At 39.4% G+C, this 17650-nt stretch overlaps 1 long non-coding RNA gene across 2 annotated transcripts; it reads left to right on the forward strand.

The window, feature by feature from the left end:
- The first annotated feature begins 6338 nt into the window (after nucleotides 1–6338).
- On the forward strand, nucleotides 6339–16263 carry LOC110211636 (uncharacterized). Of its 2 annotated transcripts, XR_013483039.1 has the most exons (3): nucleotides 6339–8474; nucleotides 10096–10274; nucleotides 12652–16263. It is a non-coding gene; the product is annotated as an uncharacterized LOC110211636 (long non-coding RNA). The 2 variants fall into 2 exon arrangements; XR_013483038.1 differs by having other exon boundaries at nucleotides 10096–16263.
- The last annotated feature ends 1387 nt before the right edge of the window (nucleotides 16264–17650 follow it).

Below are 17650 nucleotides of genomic sequence, written 5' to 3' on the forward strand. Positions count from 1 at the left end.
GGCAGCTAGGTGGCACAGTGGATAGAATACTGGGCCTGGATTCAGGAGGACCCGAGTTCAAATCCAGACTCAGACACCTAACGCTTACTAGCTGTGTGACCCTGGGCAAGTCACTTAACCCTACTGCCTAGCCAAAAAAAAAAAAGTAGCTATAAAACATTTCCCTCATAAACTTGGGGCATACGCTCCCACAAGGGTATGCAGGAAAAGTGGGTATACACAAAGACTATTCCAGTAGAGAGGATGTGGCCATGTGACTCATAGCTCTGGATGCCAGAGTCCCTTCCCCCAAACCTTTATCAGTCTTCTTTTAAAATGTAAACGACTTGGGCAGGCTCTTATCCACTCATCAGCTTCCACTAGCTAATTCTCCCTTGAATTCTTTTAGTTCTATTTTCCTGCTTCAAGGGATCACTCTCTCTGAAACTGTTTCCTGCCCCGACTGCCTCTTTGTCTAACACAGCTCCCTGCTGGATGTATAGTTTTCGACTAGATATATTGCTCAACTGCATGGGGCAGGGAAGGAGAGAAAAAAAAATCCCCTTTGGGAGAGGCACAGGGGTCACACTACACAAACTGGCTTTTTTGCTCTGACTGTGCATCTGCTATCACTCCAGCAAACTTGCTTTTTAGTGGTCAGCAGGGGTATGACAACTCTTCAGACAGCCAACGGCAAACAGTCCTTTTAATTCCGTCACGCCTCAAAAAGGGATCACAGGGTAGACACTTGTCTTTGGACTTTGTGACACACAGTGAGTGACACCTGCTCGCTCTGTTCTCTGTCCCCTTCTGTGATTTCGTCAAGCGAGCTGAGGTGGGAGGATATCCAACTGGCACACTTCACCTGGGTCTGGCTCATGTCGATTGCCCCTTTAAAAGATCATGCAGTGCTAAAGACATCAACATTCTGTAGTGACCTGTAACTGCAATTATATGCCTTCAGCATCGAGTACATGCATCCCCAAAATGGCTTCATGGAGTATGTTTTACTCCATTTCATATTCATGTATATGCCACCATTTGTTCTCCATTGCCCAATTTGTAGCTATCAAGCTTCTTTACAATTCTTTACTATCACAGAAACTGCTACTATGAGTATTTTGGTACATGTTGAGCCTTCCTATTTTTGACCTCTGTGGGGTCTATATCCAGTAATGAGATTGCTGGGTTAAAGGTTAAGAATAGTTTGGTCAATTTTCTCACTTAATTCCAAATTATTTTGGTTCTTTAAATTCACAGCTCCACCAACAGTGTCTATCTTTCCATAGTCCTACTGATGTTGACTGTTCCCTTTTAATTTTTAAACCTTTGTGAATTAATAGGATATTCAATGAAACCTCAGAATTGTTTTAATTTCAATGTCTCTTATTATTAGCAACTGGGGAAAGGTTTTCATATGGTTATTTATACTACTTTTAAAAAACTATTCATATTTTTGAACCATTTATTTACTGGGTGATAATACTTGGTTTTATATATTTGTGCCAATTCCTTACACATCTTAGATATAAAATCTTGATTAGTGATATGTAATGCAAAGGGTTGTTTTTTTTTTCCCAACCGACAGTTTGTCTACTTACTCTGTAACAGTAATAACAATAGCTAGCATTTATATAGTTCTTTAAGGTTCACAAATCACTTTACATATATTTCATTTTATCCTCACCGTTCTGGGAGGTAGATGCCATTACTGTCCCCGATTTATAGATGAAAGAAGTAAGGCAAACAGAGGTTAAGTGACTTGCTCAGGGTCACAAAGCTAGTATCCAAGGCCGGATTTAAAGTCAGGTCTTCTTTACTTTAAATCCAGAACTCTATCTACTTTACCATCTAGATGACTTTCTTCATTGATTTTGTCTATGCAAAAGCTTTTAAAAATTTTAGGTAATTGAAATTGTCTATTTTGTCCTTTTTTTTGGTTAAGAATTATTTCTCTACCTATAGTTTTGAAAGGAATCTCCTTCCATCCTTTTCTTTTTTTTAAATGATGTGACTAGTGTGATGTAGGAGGAAGAGTGCTGGATTTAGAGTTCAGACCTGGGTTCAAATCTCAGCTCTGCCATTATCATCTGTGAGACTTTGGACAAATCACTTACCTCTATCAGACCATTTTTCTAACAAAGGAATTTTGTTATTATTTTGCTAATTCTACACTGCATCCTATACAAGTGGTTAAACTAATATAGCACTAAATATATACATTAATTTTGGTAGTATTGTAATTTTTATTATACTGACATGGATCAACAATGAAGACTATTTCTTGAATTCTTTGTCTATTTTTATATCTGTAAAGAATGTTTTACAGTTGTATTCATTTAAAGTAGCATGTGTTCTTACCTTCTAGTTTTATGTATTTTTGAGTTATATTGAACGGAATTTCTCTTATCATTTTCTACTGGTTTTTGTTAGCACTACACAGTAATGCTAAAGATCTTCGTGTATTTATTTTCTATCCTACTACTTAGATTATTAATCATCTCAATTATTCACTTATTTTCTAGGGTTTTCTACAAATTGGAATAAATTGTTTCTTCTTTGCCAAAGATCATACCTTTTGTTTTACTCTCAGCTATTTCCATAGGTAGCATTTTCAGGATTATGTAAAATAATAGTTGGGATAGGAAGCATCCTTGCTTTATTCCTAGTAACAAGAGAGTGCCTACTATATGAAAAGCATTGTGCTAGATTCTGGGAATACAAAGCAAAAAAAAAACGAGAAATTGTCCTACAATCTCTGTTCTCCAAGAGCTTATATTCCATCAGGGTAGAAAGGCTTCAGCAGTTTAAATGTTACTGCAATAATTTTATGGAAGTATCAATATGTCATTATTATATTTTCACCAAATGGTATAACATAAGTACTTAAGGGAAAAGCTGGCTATAGTTAGCTAACTGTAGCAAAACAGAATCCTGTGGATTCTAGCCATATATACTTTGACCTCTTTTGCAATACTTCTGGGCTTTGGGAAGGGTGGGGGTGGGGATGATTTCCTGAAGTATGTTATTCAAGCTCTTTGCTTCTTCATGTTTTTCTGGGAGACCAATAACAATCAGATTGTCTTCCGTTTTATGGGCAATTGATTTTGATTATAGAAATCTAAAGAAATCTTTCATTTTTGCATTTTTTTGATTTTGTGCTAATATCTCTTGTATAATTGCACTGTTTTGCATCCTGGCTGCATTCTCTTTTTTCAAAGGCCTTAACTTTGTTAAGATTCTCCATCTTCTATTCTAAATCATTCCTTCTCTTTTTAACATCTTTAAGAACTCTATTTTCACCACTCATCTCTTCCATTATTTAGTCTTATTAATTAGTTAATTAAGCTACCCAACCACTGTGAGGCTTCTTGAAACTGTCTCATTCTTATTTCTGGAGACATAGAGCAGCATTATTTCCTTTTCCTGGAGATTTCACCTTCTGTTCCTTCATTTCATAATTTTTAAAAATCTTATTTGTGAGGTCTTTCTGGTTTACTCATTTGTTTAGTCTCTTTGCTGGTTTTAATGTGAGATTTTCCATGTGAAGACTTCTTTTCTCCCCAACCCCTTTTCATGTTTTTCCCTGTAATTTGACACATATCTTGCTGTTTTGAAGTGATGAAAAGGAACTCAGTTTAGATAACTACCAGTCAGACATCCTGTTGGAACCCTCCTCTTTAAAATGGAAATACTAATGGTGAAGTGTCTGAATTTTCTTTGTGAGATTACAGCTAGATAAGTAAAGCAAAAGGAAATAAATTAATAATCACTGATTTTTACTTCTCCCTCCATACTTTCACGAACACTCTAATTCAAAGGACCTATGATTTTGTCAGAGTAGGCAGTTCCCAGTATGACAATTCCCTCCCCAAACGTGGATCAAGAGAGCAATCAGTCTATAATTTGGAAGATAGATGCAACTTCAATTTACCCTGACTTCCAAATACAGCATGCTTACCACTATGCTGCTACTCTTCCTCTCTCTATAGCTTTGCAAACTAATTTACCTCATATCTGAATGGTCCACCTTAAAACCCAGATATGGGACTGTTTCTATCCCAGTAAATGAGGGGATTGGGCTGGGTAATCTCTTAAGATTCCTTCAGACTCTAGATCTGTGGGCCTAAAAATATACATAGTGTACTTCTTCCCAAAGTTTCATTTCCCTGTAAGTATTTATAAATGTAGTGTAATGTTTTAAAAACTCTGAGATCCTTAACCTCACACTCACTCACGTTGATGAGTTGGGCTCGTTAGGGCAGGTGTGTCCATCTTTGCCCTCCCAGTACAACCAGTAACCAACCGGTTATAATGTAAATGGGAAATTATAAATAAATACAATACAACATAATATTAATTTGTTGTTTTCTAAGTCAATATAAGGTCCAGCAGGGATCCATTTCTATTTGTTTAACGCCACAGGGAGCAAGGCTAGCTTCCCTTTAGAGTCTCAGGGTACCTCTGAGGGTTATTGGTGCCTTTTCTAATGCTATTAGTTTGAACTCCCATTCCACCGAGTGCTCCCCAATATCAACCACCAGTAATTAGTGGCACAGCAAATTAATTAACCCATTAATGCTAATTAGCCTTTACAAAGGGATGTTTATTGAGAAGATCTAGCAAGAAAGGAGGCATAAACTCTTCTCATCAACACCCAGTCTATCCTTGTTGTTTCCTCTTCAATACCTTCCATCTGCGTTGATTCAAATTGGCCACTTGTGACTTACCTCTAGGCCTCTAGGGGTACGCATGGAGGTAGTTCATACCAGGCCACCAGAGCTCATTGTTAAATTTTCAGTATAAGTATTTGTACCTCAGGAATTGGCAAACGCTACAAATCAAGTCCTGATTGTTTTAATTGTTTAGATTTAAGAGAAGACTGAGAAAGTGTTAATGATACAAATTAAATTTAAAAGTATGTCTTGCGTACATTATTTCCCTGATCCCCATCCCCACTGAGATGGTTGTTAAACATTTACCAGCATACCACTGCTTAGCTTCTTACCAGTTTAGCAATCCACAAACTCTGGCATGGATTATAGTTTCTGGACCCCTGGTGCTCTCCCAAACGTTTGAGGCTCATAGACGGCAGCTTAACCTTTTCTGTCTCCAATAAACTTTCGTCTAAAGTGGGAAAGAATAGATATGACAGGGACAGAAGCAGCAGCAGGGTCATATACTCACGGCCTCATGTCACCGAGTGAATGCAGGCTTCTGGTACTAACTCTTTCTCTGCTTGGAGACTTAGAATAGTCCTTGCCTTCTCACTGAAATGCAGTCAGCAGGAAAGGAAGAAAAACTTACTTTGGCCTTAGTGCCTTTTGAATGTTCACCCAGCTCCTACTGAGTAGCCAATTAAAAGCTCCTGACTGTGTGGTAAAAGCACTAGGAACAGAATCACCTGGATGCTCAAAAGTATGGGAGTAGGGCCATTCCCTTACACATGCCCAGAAGCAAGTTTACACAGATTCTAGGTGGGTATGTAGCAAGTAGTATCACTACACATGCTTAAAGGATGGGACTTCCAGTGACTAGGTGCCCTCCCATCTACCTTATAGTAGCAAGATGTCATATTTGGCAAGATATTCAACTACCACACTGTGATTTACTGCAAACTCAAAGTCCTTGATGACAGAAAGTAAAATGATAAAATGTAGAGGGGGAAATTACATGTTAATTAAGGGAGATAGGACAGCAGAGATTTAAGGTATATAACACTCCTCTGCTAAACTCACACAGCTGTGGTTATATCTAACTAGGAAATGAGGGTTAGAGATTTTAAAATTATTAACTACAATGAAAGATCCTTCTATCAAAGTCCATGCCCCTTGTCCCTAGAATATATATCCCTTCATATTGTTCTTGGGAATGGCTGAACAAGTTGTGGTATATGATTGTAATGGAATACTACTGTGCTTTAAGAAATGATGAGCTCAATGACCTTAAAAAAAAAAAGTAAAAATTTGAACAAAATAATGAAGAGCAAAATGAGCAGAACCAAGAGAACATTGTATACAGTAACAGCAATATTGTTTAAGAATGACTGAGTGAATGAGTCATTTTGACTATTATAAATACCCAAATTAACTATAAAGGACATATGAAGAAAGATGCTATCTGCATCCAGAGAAAGAACTGAAAAATAGATGTATAGAATAATTTTCCATATACATACCCCTATTTGTGTCTAGTGGTAGCCATCTCTAGGGTGGGGTGGGGTGGGGGGTAGGGAAGAAAAAAAAGAAATTTACATGATAACTTTATTGCATATTTAAAAGGAATAACAAGTTATATATAATAGATTTGCAGTTTCATGTATAATCATCTTTTTTTTTATTATACCATGTTATGGAAATGCTTGTTTTAGTCTATAAATTAAAAATAAAATAAATTTTTTAAAAAAGGAAAATGTAAAAAGGTCAAGCATGTTTTACCCTAGGGACTTATTAAAACAACCCCTAGCAGCTACAGAAATCACTGGGTTTATATGCTTGAATTGTGTCTGTATATAGAGAAGAGATTGAATGACTTCAGCTCTCTCATTGTTCTACTAGCCTGCTTGTTCCCTGCAGTGGTATTCCTCCATTTTTCTAGCCTGTCTTTCTTTTACCATTATTTTCTCACTTTGAAAAAAAAAGTTTTTTCCCTTCTAGCAGTGCAGTAGCTCATGGTAAAGGCCAAATTTATTGCAGGTTACTGATTTCCTTCTAATGTCACTAAACTCTAAGAACTATATGAGACAATGTATATCTAGAGTTATCCATAAAACTACAAGTATTTGGTTGAATCACTGCTTAAAAAGATCTTTTATTACTAACATTCCCATTTTCCACTCAAGTATTTATTTTAATGTGTCTATTGTGTATAGGTGAAAACATGATTTTTTTGTGCGTTGGATTAAAAGAAAACAACTAAGAATTGTTAGGACCTTTCTGCTAATCACATTTGTAAATGTGTTGAGAAGTGAATAAGTAAATAACAAAGAAACCAAACCAAACAAAAAGGCCTAGTTACTTTGTGCAGGCTTGAAAATCACCTAAAAAAAATCAATTCAATTCTCCTTAGACAACATTTTCTAACATCATATTTATGTCCCCTAGTCAAACCCCACCTCCTTCTACTAATCTATTTGTCATAACTATAATAAGGCTTTATATATATATATATATATATAACATATATCACATGTTACTTTTCTTAACATTTATACACCCACATTTCCCTCTTTTAACATATATACCTCATTTTATTTTTATGTACCTGTTAGATAGCATAAGCATAACATCCCAGTTTTACAAATGATAAAACTAAGGCAGTTAGTAGTTAACTGCCTTATTTGCCTAAGGTCACATAACTTTTAGCAAATGCCACCCAGTCCAATTCCCAACCCCTCACATTTTTCTTTAGATTGCTCTGAAGATATAATCATCTGCCTGAAGCAAAACACAGTTAATAGTTCTTCCATAGAGTCCTAGGTAAAACAAAAATGAAGGCAAAGAAAAGTCTGAGTGGGCTGGAATAAAGTAACCTGGTTGTTAACTCTAAGATTTGGGCCCACTTCAGTATCTTTGTTGAGAAAACCCCAAATGGGGTCACAAAGAGCTGGTCATGACTAAAACGACAGAGCAGTAACAACACAGATGCCCTGCCTTCGTCTACTTGATTCTAGGGTTTTCTTGCCACCAGATGTCCCAGACATTCAATTACACCTTCAGGTGGGTGCCATTTGATAGTTAAGTGCTTGCTTGGGCCTTCAGCTGTAACCCACTGCTGACCTTATCTGCAGCACCACCCACCTGCCTAAACTTCCTTATATCACCTATAGCTAGAGCTGACCCAGATTCCCTTGCCCTACTCTTCAGGTCTGTCTGAGCTTTAGTCCTGGCTACCTTTATTCTGGAGACCACCTGAATCCTTGATACTGATGACAAAATGCTCGATACTTAATTGTGCCCTTTTCCTCTAGCTTATGTTTAGTTATTGGGGTACAAATTAAATGGGGTAGTGAGATGGCATGGTGGATAGAGTGCTGGGCTTAGGGCCAGGAAAACTCACCTACCTGAGTCAAATCTGGCCTCACATACTTCCTAGCTGTGTGACTTTGGGCAAGTCACTTAACGTTGTTTGCCTCAGATCCTCACCTGTAAAATGAGCTGGAAAAGGAAATGACAAACCACTCCAGTATCTTTGTTAAACCCCGAATGGGGTCATAAGGAGTTGGAGGTAACTGAAAAACAACTGAACGACAGCAAAAAGTTGTATTGAATCATGTATCTTATTTTGTTTTATTTCAGGCATATATTCTACTAAATAATTTTAAATTTCTATCAACCAGCCAATTACTAAGTGCTCAAGAAAGCTGGGGTAATGGTGGGGAAAAGCACTGATTTAACAGTCTGAAGATCTGACTCCTCCAGTTACTAGGTGTCTTGCCTTGGGCAGGCTACTAGACATCTGAGCTGACTTGAGTGGTGATAATGTGACATCAAAAGGTAAGTCACAGCTGTATATTTGACACTTTTGAAGTTATTCCCTATTCTTTCTGGAATGCCTATGTCAGAGGCTGTGGGGCCCTGACATTACAATCTAGTTGGGAAGCACAGACTGACACAAATAAAATCAATAGAAGACTAACCCACACAAAACCAGTATAAGCATAGTTGAGAGCTAAATAAATCAATAAGGCCTGGGGTAGTAAGAGGTTTGGCCTGGAGCTGGACCTGAAAGGTGGGGTAGCATTTAGCTAGGCGGAGATTTAGATAGGTCATTCTAGGTGTGGGCAATAACCCAAGTGAAGATAGGGAGATAAGAATGAGAATGGCTCCTGTTGGGGGACAGTACAGAGGTGGACCTGATTTTTATTTTTTACTAAAAGATTGTCTTGAGGCATAGTGGGAAATCAAGTTGGATAGTTAGAGTAGGGGCAAATTATGGAGAGCTTTGGAAGTGCCCTAAAGAAGTTAGGGCTTGGTGTGATTGAAAATAGGAAGTCACTGAAGGTTTTTTTTTTTGAGGGGGAATCTGTAAATTTTACCCAATTTCCAAAAAAAAAAAGGCATATTAAGATGAACTTGCTTATGTTTATGAAACCATGTGTAAGGAGGGCAGGGACTTGGTTATATCAATAGGAATGCAAGGTAAAGTTTTCCAGCTCCCCTCTGTTCTAATCCAAAGTCTAAAGTTTGTTGAAACTTCAAGGCAGCCTGGCTCTTATGCTCACTACCAAGAAGTTGATAAGTGTTTTCTTGCCCTAAACTAAATGACAAAGAAAAGTGGGGGATCTCTTGTTAAGAGATGGGTTAAGTGTAGCTAAAAAACATTTTTGACCTAAGAAGCCATTTCGTGAGTTCCCTGAGTATAGCCATGGGCTTAATAAAAGGACAGAGGATGTATTGATGATCCTCAGAAACGTTACCCAAACACTTTCACAAAATAGTGATAATATACTCCCTTAGAGGAAGAAGAAGCCACAGTGGCTGAAGGTACCTTCAAAAGCTGGCGACAGTAGCTATGTGGAGAAGCAATACATGTCTGCTTTGGGGACAGAGGGAAATGATGATGAAGCCAGGATTATTGGGGGGGGGGATATCAACTTACTGGGAGATGAAGCTATGAAAGGTGTTTTAATTAGGACCCAACCCTAGGAACATAAGTTGGGCAGGAATGTTTCTTCTTCTGCTGGTGGCATGGAAATCTGTGGGAAATTCTGCCCCTTTGTGTAAGTGGGGCTTTTCTCTTGCTATTTGCTTAGCTATTCTGTCCTTACTAAAAGATTTGCTATTTGACTTGTGGTCCTCCTATTAAGAGAACTAAAGTGACTACATTTTGAATTGTCACATTCATTTTGTGCAGCTGCTGGAGTTATATATAGATATAGATATATAGATATCTATGTATGTGTATATATATATATGTGTGTGTGTGTGTGTGTGTGTGTGTGTGTGTGTGTATATATAGCAGCTGCCAAAAATAGTAATTATATCATAAAAACCCTTGTAAATCTTTCTTCAAGTTTCTTGTGACTACTGAAGGGGCCCTGGACCCAATTTATTCTAAATTGCATGCCTTGCTAATAGCATAGCGCAACTTTGTTTTCTCAATTATTATCCTCAGGTGTTATAAAATTAGTCATGACAATTGGTAAGCCAGCAGGTAGACAGCAGCCCTTGGACCCCAGGGAAGGACTTTCCGAGGAACTGCTTAGAGTACTCTGGTTGACTTTATCACTGAAGGATTTCTCTGCAGAAGCCTATCCCAAGGTCAGACTCCTCAGTCTCAATTATGGAGCTAAGGTAAGTCTCCATACTGTTGGGGAAGTCCCTTTAAGGGAATAATGGGATCTGGTAATGGCACACTGAAGGGAACTTCTCTGGAAAGATTTTATAACAGCATGGGACCAGGGGAAATCTTCCAGTTGATCTGGGAATGACCAAGAAGTGCATGAAGTTTTGTGAAATTTGGTCTAAAGCTGAGAGATTCCGCTGATAATTTGTTTTGGCCTCAATTCAGTACCTTTGAGTATTGTAAATGAAAAGATATAAGACTGGCCACAGGAGATAACCATCCAAGGCAGAAGGAATACTGGTTCTGCTGGGCTGCCCTTTCTTATGATCTATGCCTGACACACCTGCAAACATCTTTTCTGTCCTGTCTTGCCTGCTCCCTCTCCTGCTCCTTTGTAACCCCTTTTGGCTCTTGCTTCTTTTGCCATTGCCATCTCTTCTTCTCCATTCTCTGTGCCCCCCATATTATTCTTCTCTTGAATTAACTGGAGATTTAATTACTTATGAGCAAGAGGAGCCCACAGCTGGTGTTTTCCCACTTCAAGAAAGGCTTGCACATAATCCAGCACTGCCTGGTCATGGTCATAGTTAGGAATCATCAGCCTTTCAGTCCTTCTGATCTTTCTACCTAAAGAAAGGGACTCTCCCAAAAATTTGAGGAAGATCCAGGAGTGATTAGAACCTGATTTTAGGACATTTCCACCTTTACAGATTCCCCCCTTGGTGGACATGTTTGATCTGATGGAAACCTTACTCTACTGAAATGAGAGAATTGTCATTATGGAAGCTGCTAATCAGCAAGCTCTAGCAAAGGGAGAGGGGGTTCCTGGCCCCACAGGACTCCCAAATTGGACATTACATGACCCACATTAGCACCCCAACAATCTTACTCATTGTACTAGGTTACTTCAGGCTAGAGAGTCCTTAATTAGAGGCGTGGAAGCTTGTGCCAGCCACACAGAAAATTGGAGTAAGTTCCAAGAGTAATTCAAGAAGAAAATGAAACCCCTAACCACTTTTTTTACGATAGATTATGTAAAGGTGTGAAATGGTATGTGGGTTGTCATAAATTATAAATTTGGCCTTTGTCAATCAATCCCAGTTAGAAAAAAGAAAGTACTTTCATAAGAATTGCCCTGGATGGCATGAAAAGCCTATAGGTGAAATTAAAAGCATAGCCCAATGTTTGTGAAGGAAGAGAGAGAAATCTAAAATTGAAGGGCCAACCACTATCCTTGCCCCTGCATAGGCTGTATCAGGAACTTGAGTCACATGAATGGTTTTCACTGTCATAAAAAGGGCCATATTGCCCAAGAATGTAGAAAGAAAAAAATGTGACTTTAGGAGTAAAAATAGTGGCCTAAAAATGCCCAGGGGAATTTTGCTGCATGAAGGTTTCATGTGAGGTGGGGGAAGAGGTAGGGGCTGTGGATTTTGGAGAAGACTCTTGTTTTCCATGATCCAAATGTCCTTGCTACCACCTCTTCCCACACTAGTGAACCCCAATCACCCTTAAAGCAATCTATGACTGCTTACTAGATACTGGAGCTTCTGATTTAGTTTTAGTGAGTAAGTTAGACTCCAACTGTACCTCTACTGGGTCTCTGAATGTTTTAGGGGTCTCAGGAAAACCTCAGAGTGTTTCAAAATTATCTCATTGTATAGTATCCATAGCTCCCCAGCTCCTTCCTCCTAGTGTCCCAAACCCTTGTAAATCTCTTGGGTGGAGATCTCCTCCATAAATTTGGGGCTAGCATTTCCTGTTTGCTTAATGGCACTCTGTCCTTGCAACTGTCTGAGATTTCCCTCTCTTTGTTACCTGTATCAGTTCAGAATTCCCAAGAGACCCCTGATCATAGTCTGACATCCATGCTTCTCTATGGGTGACTTCGTCTTCAGATGTAAGGTTGTTATAATCTGCTATTTCCATTGCCATTAAGACTAAGGGAGCCCCCTGCCCCCCCTCTTCCCCAGCCCCATACATTCCTCAATATCCTTTGTCCAGGGAAGCCATTACTGAGTCTCTGAGGGATCAAGGTATTATTGCTCCATGTAAATCCTCTTGTAATACTCCTATCTTCCCTATTAGTTAAGAAACTCAAGCCAAGCCCTTATAGCAAATCAGTTTTTTTTCCCCTTTGTACAGGATTTGCACACAGTTAATGCTTATCCTATATCCAGTCATCCAGTAGCACCCAATACTGCTACCATCATTTCCTCTATTCCTTGTGAGGCTATCCGATTTACTGTGATAGATCTTTGCTCAGTGGTTTTTTTGTTTGTTTGTTTGTTTTTGGAGGTTTTTTTTTTCGGTGTGTGTGGGTTTGTTTTATTTTATTTTTTCTTTTTCATTTTTTCTTTCTTTTTTTTTGGGGGGGGGGTCTAGGCAAGTAAGTGTTGTGTGTCTGAGGCCGGATTTGAACTCAAGTCCAACTGAATCCAGGGCTGGTGCTCCATCCACTGAGGCCTAGCTGCCCCATGTTTTATTTTTTCAGCAGTTCTATTCACCTAGCTTCTCAGATTCCTGTTTGCCTTCACCTGGAAGAAAACACAGTAGATGTGGAGTCATTTACCTCAAGGGTACATAGAATACTCTACCCTGTTTCCTCAAATCCTACGACAAGATCAAACTTCTATCATCTTCAAGGGCTGGTCTTTAATCCAATACATTGATGACGTCCTACTGGCAGCACCCTAGTCTTAAGATTTGTCAAGATGGCAGCCATCACCTTCTTCAACACCTTCAAAGGGGTCACAAAGTCTCTAAACAAAAAGTTCGGTGGCACCTCCCACAGATGAAGTATCTTGGTTTCATTTTATCTGTGAGTACCTGCTCTGTTTCCTTTAAGCATGTGCAGGCCTTACAGAAGCTGTTGGTTTCCACAAACTATACGCCATTCTCGGAGCAGCCAGATATTGTCGACAATGGATCTCATCCTTTGGTGTGATCACTAAAGCCTTTATTTCTTTGACTAAAGACTCTCCAGAACCTTTGCAGCTTGATCATCCATAGCTCTTAGTCCTTGTGGATCTCAAAAACATCTTGTGGGCTCCTGCCCTGGACTTTCAGATTATAGTAAGCCCTTCTTCCTCTTTGTACAGGAATGAAGTAGAGTGTGTGAACCCAAACATTCGGGCCTGCTTTGTGCCCAGTGCTTTACTAATCTGCAAAGCCTGATGCTAAGGACACTGGTGCTCTGCCCCATCTGTAGGTTGTGGCTGCCACTGCCCTTCTGGTGGAGAAGGCTTGTCATCTGGTTCTGGGAGCCCTCTTTATGGTGTAGCATCCCCACAACGTTGAGGCCTGCTTACTTCACCACTGAACTTGGACCTTTTCTGACCAGAGACTTGCCAAATACGAAGTGACCTTGCTGGGGAAAAAAAGAATGTCACCCTCAAGTGATGCCATCCTTAATCCTGCCGCATTGTCCCCCAATTTGCAAGTCTCAGGGGAGCCACTGCATGACTTGTCCTCTGTAGTAGATATGGCTGAAGACCCCTGCAATGACTTCTCCAACACCCCCTTCCAAAATCCTGATTAGGTCTTGAATATCAGCAGGTTCTCTTTTATGAGAGATGGTCTTTGTCACGCTGGCTCTGCTGGGATCTTTGACCATGACACCATCTGGGCAGCCTTGCTGCCCTCTAAACTCAGTGCCTAACCTGCTACCTTGTAGCCCTTTCTCAGCCATGTTACCTTGCCAATGAAAAAGCACAATTTATACTGGTTGGTGGTTTGCATTTGGTGTCTATCATGTGGTTGTGATGCTTTGGCTGCAAAGGGGTTTTTGACTTGTTAAGGTCATTGCAAATGTGGAATTTATTAGGGCTCTTATCTGTATTGAGGCTTCCTGCTCCCCTAGCCATTGTCTATTGTCCTACCCATGCCACCCCTATAGCTGCCCATGTATGTACCTTCTGTTCCACTCGCTGAGCATTTAACCAGTATGCCTATGGTGGGTGCCCTTTGCTTATACCCTAGCTTATATGCCTTTTAAGCATTTCCCAATTGATTTCATTTTTATACCTATCTGGCCTCTTTAAAGTCTGCCTAGTTATTGTTGACCAACTCATTGGATGGGTAGAAGTCCTTCCTGGCTCTTGGATCACAGACAGATTTTTTTTTTTTTTGCAAAGGTTCTCCTAAAAGAAATTGTCCCCTGCTTTGGCCCTCTGGCCTGCATTGATTCTAATAGAGGCACCCACTTTACCAGTTCTATCCTATCCCATATTTACTCTTGTCTATAGGTACTCCTAAAATTTCACACACCTTACCACCCCCATAGCTCAGGTCAGGTTGAGCATATGAATGAGCTTAAAACCATGATTGACATGAAGCCTATCTAAAGTGACCTGAGGTACTTCCTCTGGCTTTGTCCTATCTGTGCAGCAGACCAAGGGTAGAATTACATATGTATCTCCTTTTGAAATATTTTTGGGCACCTTCCCTATCTGCCACATCCAAGCAAGACCTTTCCCCTAGTACACACATCTCTATTGGGAAGAGAATACCTCTGTTGCTTCTTATATACAGGAAGTACCAACCAGGCTTCAAGAACTCCATGATGTAGAAGTGGCAGTACAGGCTGGGCCTTTAGATTTTTCACTAATGACTTTCACCTGGGACAAGTGTACCTCAAGAATTTCTAGGGAATAAGGGAACTTGGTGTACTTGGGAAAACCCATTCTGAGTGCTAAGAATCACCCCTACCTCGATCAAGATCTGGGAAAGAGACTCTTGGATACACTGTTCCCATGTGGAACCTGCTCCCTACCATGTTTCATAATGTTTTTGCTCTGATTTGCTCTGATTTTTATAATGTGTTATTCTTTTTGTGGCCTTGTCCTCCCATATCCATTCCTCTCAGGAGGACTGGAAAAGACTTAATGCTGTCAGTAATTTTCATGGTGGGGTAGGTCATGCTTTATATCACCCCAAATCTATTGGGTCGCATGGGTATTGGGTTTGCCATCATAGGGACCTTGACCCATGGACAGTCTTTCCCATTATGGAGTCTGAAACCATTCTGTAATCCATCAGGGTTGCTGGAGGCAGTTTGCCAGTCTCTGGAGGGGATGATGAACTCCCTCAACTTGAGGCTTCCTTTTCTCCTTTTATGCTGGCTAAAAGCTAGTCTATCAGATATCACTCTACTAAAATGCCACTCTCAGGATGGTCAAGCCATTTAAATTATCTGTAAAATGTCGATTTGCCCTGTCTGGAGCCCTTTGGGGACTTGGTGACTCCTGGATAGTTTTTTTGTCTGTGATGATAAGGCTTACTCCTCCCTTCCCCCAAAAGTGCATTGAGATATGTGGAACTGCCTATATGGACCACATCACAGAACTACTGGGATAAATCTAGCAGAAACCTGGGGGCATGGTGGTTTAAACATTAAAAAAAAAATTCCTAGAAGAACATGGCTACAATCTAAAACCATGGAAAGGAGATGAAGTTCTTCTGGTCCCTAATACCATATATTGGGGGTCTCTCCATTAGTTGCTACATTAAAACCTGTTCCAAGCTAGTCCCGAGAGGCTTATATTAGTGTGTTCTGCTGACCATGACCATGTTAAAAATCTTTTAGAATTAGCTAATAGGTAGCTGGGATGTTAACACTCCCAGGATCAAGGGGGAGTACTGAGAGAACCACATTGACTCCATTTTTGTATTATCATTGACATTTTGTACAGCTGTTGGAGTTGTCTCATTTCCTGAGTTAAGTTGAGTTTTCCTATAGATTATGTGATTTCAGAAAAGTAATTTACTATTGTGCCACCAACCAATCATTTTGCAGGATGCAGGTGGATACAACCAATCGAAGGCCCTGAGCTCTGGAAAGTCCCTAAATCTAAAAACAGTAACTTGCTAAAAATAGTAACTGTGCTTAACATAAAAAGCCTTATGTCTCTTCAAGGTCCTTGTACTTACTGAGGGGTCGCTGCACCTGATTAGTTCTGCAATTGTAGGCCTTGTTAATAAATCACATAGCTTGGACTTTGTTTCCTCAGTTATTATAAAATTACTCCTGACAGCAGAAAATGCATAGAATGGGGCTCAAGCCATATTTCTATAACATTGATTTTCTCCAAACATACTGTATTAAACATGGATTAGCCAGGGGTTCTGGAGTTGTGTGGGCCTTAGGCTACATTTTATTTCAGTTGCATTGTAATGTATTTTAAATGTATTTGTGCTATGCCACCTTTCCTTTCCCAAGTGTTTGTGTATCCATATGTGACTGACAATCTCTCAGTAAACCTTAATTCCTATTTCACTTTAGGGGTGCAGGTAGAAGAAATGGAAAAAATTCAAAAATCTATGGTACAGAGGAACCTGCTTATTTAGAGGTAATGTGATTTGTTTTTGAAGGTTTCAGCTGAGGATAGTTTTATATGGTTTTTTTTTTCTCTGCAAATCTGAAAAGCTTAAAAATACAGATCATTTAAAAATTTTTTCCCAAGAAAACTTCTGATTGTCTCATGGAAAGGTGATCCTTAGCTATTTGAATTTGGTATAATTAATTATTTAGAGATTCCTTGTTCACCTTATTATACTCTCTATAGCAGAATACCAAATTGGGACACAATTAAAATTATCCTTTTTTTTTTAAATCTAGAAAACCATTGTTAAAAAAAAATTCAAAACCACTTCATTAAGCAAAATTTGAAACAGCAGAAAAACACTTAGTAATGAACCATGCCAACTGGTACCTGAAACAATAAAATGAAATAAAGAATGAAAAAAATCTACCATTTTTCCAGCAATTTTTCTAAGTAGGCATAATTTAGTCCCTCCTTGCTGGATTTTCTTTATAATCTAAACTCTGAGGCAGGGAAAGTTAAAAGTCTCAAGCCACTTTAAAACTTAGTCTTCTGGAAAGCCTTTGTGGCTGCTGCTACTGTTATACTCTGTCCCCTTTATCTCTTTAGAGAGGGATTTAAAAATTGGGGAAAACTCTGCTCTCCAGTTCTGATCCCAAACTTCCCAGACTGGAAAGAAATATAATTCTCAGGCTCTTTAGGGACAAAGCAGCTAGTCTACAGTTATGATAATTGCAGTTAAACTTCTATCAGACCCTCCCCTCTGGACATGAAAGTCCTGGCTCTACTTTATACAACTTCTCACCTGTCTGGTTCATGACCCTGACTCACATGCGCTGGGAATGCAGTGAAATGGCACTGGTACATATTTGTGGTGATTGGTATGGCCTCTTCAGCTTCAGGGGCAGAACTGGAACTGAGGAGGCTTTCACCAAGGGCTTAATCAGCCTCACTCATTTTCTTCCATTACCTTTTTCAGGGGATCAGTTCTGTCTCCAGAATCCCTGGTCTGCTTATATCACAGCTCAATGCAAAATTCCAGATGTTTTGATTTCTAAAGC

Source organism: Phascolarctos cinereus, unplaced genomic scaffold (genome assembly GCF_003287225.1).
Source record: "Phascolarctos cinereus isolate Bilbo 61053 unplaced genomic scaffold, phaCin_HiC Scaffold_726;HRSCAF=1367, whole genome shotgun sequence".
NCBI lineage: Eukaryota > Metazoa > Chordata > Mammalia > Diprotodontia > Phascolarctidae > Phascolarctos > Phascolarctos cinereus.